We start from the raw sequence: 10,208 nt of genomic DNA, 5'->3' as shown, positions 1-10,208 counted from the left end.
AAGCAAAAATGGGATGGATCCTTTGTGATAAGAGAGGCCAATGCAAATGGATATTATTGCCTGGCCAAAATGAATGGGAATGACTTGATGGACCCTATCAATGGCAAGTGACTCAAACATTATTATGCCTAAGTAGTAATATGTAATTTTATCTTTCCTCCAAGTGACTGCCTTTGTAAGGGATATTGTGTCACAAGTAAGCAATGTAGTATTTTGTAATGTAAACATTGTCATGTGAAGAGTAGAAAGTAATGAAAAATGGCATCATGACAAATACAGTATTAGTAGAAATACGCTGTATTGCAAAATATGTCAACCATTGTAGTAGAATTAACAATGAGTTACAAACAAAAAACATAAGTCATACTAGACTTAGTAGAAATAGTTATAAGTACCAAGCAAAATAAACATGTTGTAAAAAACCACAGAATAACTAGTCACAACTATAGAAATAAAATAGTCAGGTACATAGCGGAAATCACACAAGGCCGGTAAGTTTCGGTAAGTCTTGGAAACCATTAGGGGTAGCCATGGTAGAAAAAAGACGCTCATGGCAAGCCTTCAAGTTTACTGCTGTAGACACCGTATTTTGTACCTCTTATGACTCAAGCCCTCGTTCCCTAATGATGCCCAAACTCTAAGGCTTAGGGCCAGTTTAGAGCCCAATCAAATATCAAATTGACTTGAGGAGTGTTAAAATGGAAAATATAAATTTTTAAATGAGGGAAAGTATTGGAAATAAAATGACCAAAGTGGCCCTTGGCCCACGTACGTGGGCAGCAGCCTACGTACCTGGGCCAAAGCATGCATACGCAGACCCACTCCCGCGTATATAGCTAGGGTTTTAATGACATAAAAAATGCAAGTTTTCTGCAATAATGGTTAAAGTTTGGAATGAATCCCACATCGTTTGGGAGTCATTCAAAACCCCATTTTTTCCACTATATGAAGCCCTACATGGTATATTTTCAAAACACACAGAAATCCCATGAGAAAAATACAACATTCACTAGAAAATAGTGAATCAAAAGGAAGTTTTTCACAAAATATCCTCAAGTCAATTTTGTTTGATTGGGGCCTTTTCTGGCCCCAATCCTTTTAGTTTAACGTTGTTAATCACTTTCTTACTGAATTCTGAGTAGACTTGACTGAGGGGAACGGTCAAAATCAAGCTTAAGAGCCTTTCTTTGAGGTATTAGTTCAAACTTTGCTTTTTTCCATATTCTTTCCTTTTTATGCTTCTCATTCTTTTGTTTTCTTGTTATAACATGTTTTGATATGTTTTTCTAGTCTAAGTTTACATTTTTATATGTTTAAAATGCATGTTAGTGTGTTAGATTTTGTATTTTAAGCTTGGTTATGCTTTTAGGGTTTTTGAGTAGCAGCCTACACACGCATAATCTTGCCTATGCACGCAGGCTTGTTCTTGCGTTCGCAGGCCGCTGCTTAGAAATCCTAATTTTTATTTTTTTTTATTTCATTTTTGGTTTCACATGTTTGTTTGTTTAGGTTCTTTTCCCATGCCTTTATATGCTTTCAATGTCTATGTTTCACATGTTTAATTGCTTGTTTTGTCTCACATGTCAGAATTAGGGTTTATTTTGTATTTTCTTTGTTTCAATGCCATGATCATTCATTCACATGCCCACGCATGATGCCATAGGTGCTGAGTTGCTACAAGGTGAGTAGGTAAGTCATACATTCACATTCACATGCATATGTGTTGTTACGTTTTGTTTAACGAACATGTACATGTGTTGTTGTGTTGCATTTAGTATTTAATTGATAAATGATGTATTTGCTTCCATGATTAAGTTGCTGTCTTATATATGACATGATAGGGTTTTCACATGTTAGATGAATGCTGGGGTTATATATATGTGTGGTTTGGTTTCTTATGCTTTATGGATGGATATGTATGTGTTTTGGGATGATGATGCCATGTTGTATGCTTAGATGTATGCTAGTGTGTGTGTGAGTTTAGGACATAAGTGTTGAATATGATTTTATTGAGGTTAAGATGTAAGACACAATGATGGGAGGCCAACCTTAGGGTTGGGTGGTCTTGGGTGCCTAACACCTTCCCAAGAATGTACCTAAAATTTGAACCCATATTTCTAGTATTAAGATCAATGTTCCTTCCTCGAAAGGACGCTATATTCATGGTTCCTAGGCCATTGCGAAAACTAGGTGGCAACTCCTCCGTTGTGTCCATAGTGGCGTCTCCACTGGGGATGATGAGTTTAATTCCTATGTGTCTTATTTCTTAACCTTGATAAAAACTATTTCAATACTTGTTTGCATAAACATCACTTGGTTTCTTTTGTCCCTTAACCTCGATTGGTGAAAGATGGAAGTGGAGACTTCTAGTTTATAACATATCAACTAAAATGATTTGTCTTGATCATGGAAGTGGAGACTTCTAGTTTATATGTTGATATGTTTTAAGAGGTAGGACATATTGAACTAGACCGCTGTGAGATTTATTATTCTCCTAACGATTGTCAAATGAATAATAAATCTCACAACTTTTATTTACATGAACTCTTAATCCTGAGAAAATAATTGACCTGATCATGAAGTGCAGGTTGTTTTGATATATCAAGAGTGAGATATAAAGTCACGATTAAAACCTCAGTATATTGGGCAGCTACATTTAGTGTTGATGGAACATATATTCTCAAGATGGAATTTATAATATCTTAACGGAGATATAAAATATTCCCTTTGTACATTTTTAGACCCCTTAAAACATAAACAGATTAACCTAGTTATTTAGCCAAGTGATTAACTTAGGTAAATTATGCAGATCTAGGTTAAAACCGATAAATCATATTATTGAAGCAATGCGGAAAATAAATAACACTACAATACGATAACCCAAGAAAACTAAACCGGTAAAAAAACTGGAGAGGATTTAACCTAGCTATCCTCAAGGTAAAACAGATCCACTATGAAAGAATTGAAATTTACACAATAATGACTTTGACCACTAACATCCTATTGCTACCTCGAGTAGGAAACTTTCTACCATGACCACATGACAGCTTCGAGTCCACAAATTACTTCTTTCTTGGATTCACAGCAACCACAAGTACTTCCACTTGTTTTTTTTTTTTTTTTTTAAAGCTCTTTATGCAGCAACTAAAACGATCACCAAGCTCTCAACATCAATCTTAAGATTGGAAACCCTAAGTATGTATGAAGGCAAACACCTCTAGATCTCACAAGAGATTCATACATACAACATAAACAACAACAATAAAACGTGGCTAGGGTTTTTCCTTTTATACTCAAGGCAAAACATAAAACCCTACACGTCAAACAAGCTTGGACTGAGTTGGAAAAACTGCAAAAAAAAAAAACATTCTGTGCGAGCTTCGATCGATTGAGTCTAATTTTCGATCGATCGAGCCTTGCAGAAAGTCAATAGTAATTTTCTACAATTACTCGATTCCAACTTTACATACAAATTCTTTGAGCAATTCTAAAACAAGATTAAACGTTTTAATCATGGTTTGCCAACATTACATAATGAAATTCTAATAAATTTAAACCTAAAGTCTTAGAACCTAACAAACTCCCCCTTTGGAAATCCGTGACAAAACACAAAATAAACAAAATGCTCAAAGTTTACAAAAACAGCCCATTACAATAATATTGCCCAACAAAAACAAATTCAACATAACTACTATCTATCAGTTGCAAGTGTAGACAGCAGTACGACTGAATCAACCTGTATATTCTTGTAACACTTAACAAACACATAAACGCATATGTGGAAAATACAAGTAAAACAAAATAAATTCTTAATTTCACATAACATAAAATAAAATATATATATCATGAATAACCTCATAAATATAAATCAATAATCAATGTAGCACAATGTGAAACAAGAAACAGAAATAAGAATATAATGTCTCCCCCTATCATATACAACTCATAAAAAAAATAAAGAAATTAAATAATAAAGACATCATGAGCCAAAAATAAGTACAAAATGAAGTACCTAGATACAATCTACAAGCTCTAAAACAAAAACAAAAACAAAAACAAAAAAAAAAACAAAAAATATCTTCTTATCAACAAAATCTCCATCCATATGTACTCCCCCTTTTTGTGACGAATTGCCAAAGGGCAATCACTGATCATCAAAAGGAGGTGGTGGTGGTGGTGACTGTCTAAAACTCACCAACTCTGCATGCAACACCTGTAGCTTGGTAAGCACATCCACCAAAAGCTAACCACGAGCCGCCTGAATGGTCATGACAGTGTCCAACATACGATGAATGCTCGAATCATCCAAAGTAAAAGGTGGAGGAGGAGGAGGAGGTGCAATAGATATGACATAATGTCATCGAGTGGAGGAGACTCATCATAAAGGTAGACAGGATGTTGGACCTTAGGCACCCCAAGAGTAGAGGCCACTACTGTAGGAGTAATGGTGTAATCTTCACCCCGTATCCAACTCTTCACATACTGAGTGTTGGAATCATTGGAGTGGACAGAGAGGTTCAAGTAGGACTCTCTGATCAAGGTAGCCGGAGGAGGATGGTCAATATCCATCAAAGGCAACCAGCCCCTATGCTCAAAGTTTCTCCTAATCTCCGGGTCAAGTTCATCTAAAACTACTTTCCTCTCAATCCACATAGATCTAAGAAGGTTCAGCTTCTCATAAGTCTCTTGATTTTTCTCACTCAAAAACTTCTCACTATCAAAGGATGGAGCTAAAGATGAAGAGGATGTCCTATGGGCTCTAGTCTTCCTAACCATGATGCTAAGGTTGGAATAGGATAGAGAGATGAGAGACAAAAGAAAAAAAACAAGAAAAACCCAAGGGCAGACTGCATCAGACATAGTTAGAGCATAAACAATATAGGAAATAACAATCTATATGATGCATGAACAGTATTAACACATGATGCATGCTCTAATGCAGTGAGAATAGTCCAATTACACTTTAGAAACACAAAATTGGCTTGAACATAGAGTTTATATCAAAACAAAAAACCAAATTTTGAAAACCCACTTTCAAAAAACCTAAAAAATTGATCAATTGATCATTACACAAGTTAGATAACAGAACATAATGACCAAATTTATCAATCAAACAAGCCAATTTCATCAATATATGCTTAATTAACAAAATCCCCAAATCGGGTAGATTCAAGCCCTAGATATTTCAATTTTTCCCAAATCAACAAATTGATCAAATTAAACCATAAAGATCATGTTTATATCATCCCACAACAAAAACTCAATGATCAATTGTGAAGGAAAGCAACTAAAACATCAAAAATCCCAAATTTCATTAAGTCCGAAAATTCTCCTTAAAATGCATGAAATAAGTGAATAAAATGAAAAAGAAAGGGTAGAATGGTCTTACCAGCACAAGAAGACAAAAACCTTGAAGAAAATTCGAGGGAAAATGACAAAAAAAAAATGGATTGAATCTGGACCAATCGAAGAGAGAAAGTGCTTTTTGAAAAGTTTTGAATAGTGAAGAATACGTGAAAAACTTAAGTTTTAAAAAAAAACTCTTTGAACGATTTTCGATTGATCGAAAAACAAGTTCGATCGATCAAAAATTACATTCGATCAATCTAGCATCAATCGAGCATCGATCGAGCTAGGTAGATTCAAACCAAATTTTTAATCGCAATTTTGATCAGTCAAGCAATAGGTTCGATCGATTGAAAATCTGGAAAAAAAAAATTTGAAAAACAAAGCATTTTAATGCAGAAACTCCTCAAAGCACAATATTTTATGAATAAAATGCATGAGTATGAGTTGAAAAGTTTTTCAAAAACCCTTGATTTTAACCTAGATCTTCCAGAAACAAAATTTTCAATCAACTTGTCCTCAAATTTCAAACTTTAAACACATTTTGCATTAGAATATAGGAATTTTTAATCTTGGATGGCCACAACAAGATCACACACAGTAACATGTACAAAGTTTAGCAAAGAGTAACTTGTGTAGTGTGTGCAACTAGCAAAGGCTTGAGATACATGTGAGGTGATATATGAATGGTAATCAATCATAATCTCTATGAAATTCATCACATAAGTTTGAAAGTAACTATCACCTAGAGAGTTACATCATATAACTCTCATATCTTCTAGAATAAAAGCTTGCAATCATGTAAGTTTCTTGATTTGCCTCATAATGTACATACCAATTTTATTTGATTTGAAATTTATTTAGATAGCCAAGATAATATACACCCCAATTTTATTTCAATTTCAATTTTATTATAAGCCAAGGCTACACCTTATGTTCTTTTTGTGCATGTGCTACACTTTCTCAAGTACAAAATCTTATGATATGCACTAAGGTGTTCATGATTGGCTAGTAAACAGTGGTGAGATGGTTAATTATGTCTTTCTCTTAGAATTTGTTAATCCTTACAATCAAAAGAATGTGACTTCAAGATCATGATCATGTGATCAAAAATGTACGGTGCAAAACTGCAAGTGCACAGTATCGTAGTTTTATAGTAAAATGATGAGAAGAGTATCGTCCTCAGGGATTGGTAACTTACTTTTGACAAATACCAAAATTATTCTAATCTTGATTTTATCTAGAGAAGTCACTAAGGTTTTAGTAATTGGAATTCAAAATAAAATCAATTTAAATAAAAGATACGCAGAGGAAAAAAAAGATGTTGCTTGAAAATCAACTTAATGAGAAAGAAACTTCTAGGAAATCGATTTCACCAAATCTCTCACTATGCTTTACTTATCTAGCTAATTTAATTTAATTTTCTCTGTTTGTTAGCAATCTCCAAACTCATCCAACAGCCTCTTTCGATAGTCAATTGGAAACATTCTTGTTCATTATTTTACACAAGAGTATGCAATTTAATAAAGCAAGAAGGCATTAAGACCAATGATTTTAATACTACATAGGTTCATACAAGTCTTTCGATCTCTATATTTACCTATGCTGAAATATTCAAGATCTATCTTATAATCCCCTCTTTCAACAGCAAATCACAAGATTAAAATCATCTAATTAATGGCCAGTTAATTAGAAGCAATAAGCTTAGAATAAATCAGACAAACATAAAGAGAATTTGTTCAAATTAACATAGAAAAGCAAGCATAGTTCGAAACTAGATTACATCGTTTTCCTAGAATAAAGAAAGTTTAGTTCATGCTAAAAATTAAATCCAACACAAACGAGTTCACCATAATTTTTTCTAAGAAGATTGGAAAGAAAATAAATGCTGAAAAATTCTCTGTTCCAGCCCTCTCTTTCTTTATGCTTCAGCACCTTTTTTTTCTCTTCTTGCTTCAGCGGCTGACCTCTTTTTGCTTCAGCAGCTGTCCTCTTTTTTTTCCAGCGTTCCTCCTTGATTTTTCTTTTTTGCCCTATGTTTTTAAAGTCCAGCCCTTTACTTGTTGCAGCCTAACACAGCCCAAAAAGCCCAAACGTTTTTCAGTTTTTCAGCCCAAACGTTTTTTAGCTTCAGTTCAGCCACTCTTTCTTCTTCTTTTTTCTGCTTTATTCTTTTCTGTTGCAGCCCAAAAATATTACATTCAGCCCAAAACGTTTTTAATTTTTCTTCAACCCAAAATACTTTTTCAGTTCAGCCCAAAAATCTCTGTTCAACTTCAACGCCTCCTTCTTTTTGTTTCTTTTCTTCTTGCCTTTCTTTTCTGCCTTTAGCCACATCGTATTGCCCTTTTTCAGCCCAAGTGTTCAGCTCAAAACCTTTTTCAGCTGCTTCATGTCTCTTTATTTGAGTAAATCTTCATTTTCTTCAAATCTAAAATAAAATTTAAATAACAATAATGAAGTCTAAAATCAACAAAAAAAATAAATAAAATTAGACTAAAGTTTAAAGTTGAGGAGTGATAAATTACACTCAATTATGCAAGTCATCAAAAAACTATAAACAATTCCCACACAACATGCACTACAAAACTCATACTAGTAAAGTGTAATAAAATAAGCTCATCCAAGCTAAACAAGGTACATAAACATGTTATGTAAAGATAAGATGGCCAACCTTGATTTCAAATCAAAGAAAAATAATGCAAAACACATTTTTCTTCCCTTTTTCCTTTTTTTTTTTTTTTTTAAGAATAAAAAAAGCAACCTAATATGAGATGCATGAATGTTATGCAACGCAAATCCTAAAGAAAGAAAAAAAAAACAAAAACAAAACAAAGAGAAACAAAGAGGAATGGTCATAAAGAATAGAACGATGAAGCACAAGGACCATGTTAGAAAGACTTAATTAGATTGAGTCTTTTGTATCCAAAACTTTTTAGATGCAACTCTTGCATTGGAGTTATTATTCAGATTAGAATGCTGAGCAACTCCAAGATTGGAATAAAGGTTTAAAGCCTTTACCAATTCACCAATAAATACCATAGGATCTTGTGCTTAAGGCACATGTACTTTTGGCTTATTTTCTCACTTAGCAGTTGATAGGCCAAAAACGAATTAACCTGATGAGAATCACAAAGCATTCAAGGATCCATTGCATGTTCCAGTTAGGTCTATTACTAAAGCAAGATCCAAGAAGATCAAAGAAGCACTTAATGGGCTGATTCAAGAGATTTGGGCTGATTTTAATGCAGGACATTCCAAGCTTGGCCCAAAGGAAGATGAAAGTATAATAAATTTAATCCAAACTATTGAGGGCTGATCTGCTTTGATTGGGCGTGATTTATAGCGTGGATTAATGGCTGATTGACTTTCCAACCCCATATTAGTTAATAGCCATTTTTCCTATTCTGGAACTTATTATTTTAGACCAAATCTACCTTAATTTTAGGCTTTTATTATTTAGAACGTTTTTTAGCTATTTTCCTATTTTGGATATGCTAATTTCAGACCAAATCAACTTTTATTTAGGGTTTTATTATTTACTACGTTTTTCATATTTTCTATTTTTCAGTCATGCCTTATAAGTAGCATGCACTCATTGTAATAGAGAATTATTGAATAAAAAATCAGAAAAGGTGAGGCTTTGCTCTTCTTTTGGTTCTTCAAGAACTGTGAACTTATCAGGGATTCTTCCTTGTGGCGTTCAAACTCTATACCTTTGGTTCGTGATTCAATTATAATCATTGGGTCAAGGTGTTACTTATACCTTTGGTTCGCGTTTCACTTATAAACGTTGGGTCAGGGTTTTCTATCAAAATCTGAATTTTAGCTTTCTTGGGCAAGTATTCCAATATTTTTGTTGGGTCTCAAAGCGTGTCTATTGAGGTTCGCATTATTTGGTATCAGAGCTAGGTTCTAAAATTAGTTTTCTATCCCTTTTATCTTTTGTTTCCTGTTATCATCCTATCTTGTTCCTTTTGTGTTCTTTATTCTTTGTTCTTATTTTGTGATGTGCACTAGGTCAAAATCGTGCATCAAGCTCCCAAAAAAAAAAAAAGTGAAAAAAAAAAGACTTCAGAAAAGAAATAGAAAGCAGAAAAAAAATATTGTTCGTAGTTTCAATTCTCTCAAATCAAAATATTATTTTCTTTTTTCCTCTTCCTTTGATTTAGTATTTCTGTCATATTTTCTTGCCATTGGTATTAGTTTAATTACTACAAGTTGAATTTCTTGATCAAGTTTATTAGTTTAAGCAGAACTGAAAAGAGGAAGCTACGAGTGGAAAAAGGCAAGAGAGTGTGAGACTAATATCGGGAAAAAGCCAATTTAAGAGTGAAACACGAGTGTGAGTGACATAATTTGAGTGCAAACACGTGAGAGAGTGTTATGAGGAATTATTTCTAACATATATTTGTAGTTTCAAAATATGTCTTCCAGGGGCGAAACACCAAATAGGGAAGGAGGGGAGGAGTCATCGCTCATGTTGCAGGCCATGCAACAACAGTTTGAGCGCATGAACATGGTGTTTAATGATATTCAGGATTGGATGGATAGGCAAGACGCTGTTATTGCTTCTTTGCGTGAGGAGCATCCTCGAAGAGCCCCTAATGCTAGAAGGCAAGGAAGGCGTGCACGCGTTGATGATTCTGATGACTACCATGAGGATGAGTTTGAAGATGAAGATGATCAAGCTTCATTGAACAATGAGGGCAAGTTTGTGCCAAGGGGAGAAAGGCGTGGTAGAGGTTTCCGAAGAGATCCAAGATGGCTAGATGGGACTGATAGAAACCTAGGAAACATAAAAATGAAGATACCATCGTTCCAAGGGAAAAATGATCCAGAAGTGTACTTGGAGTGGGAGA

This window comes from Quercus lobata, chromosome 1, assembly GCF_001633185.2.
Source record: "Quercus lobata isolate SW786 chromosome 1, ValleyOak3.0 Primary Assembly, whole genome shotgun sequence".
Lineage (NCBI taxonomy): Eukaryota > Viridiplantae > Streptophyta > Magnoliopsida > Fagales > Fagaceae > Quercus > Quercus lobata.
The sequence above is the reverse complement of the archived record's forward strand: the minus strand, read 5'-3'. Positions refer to the sequence as shown.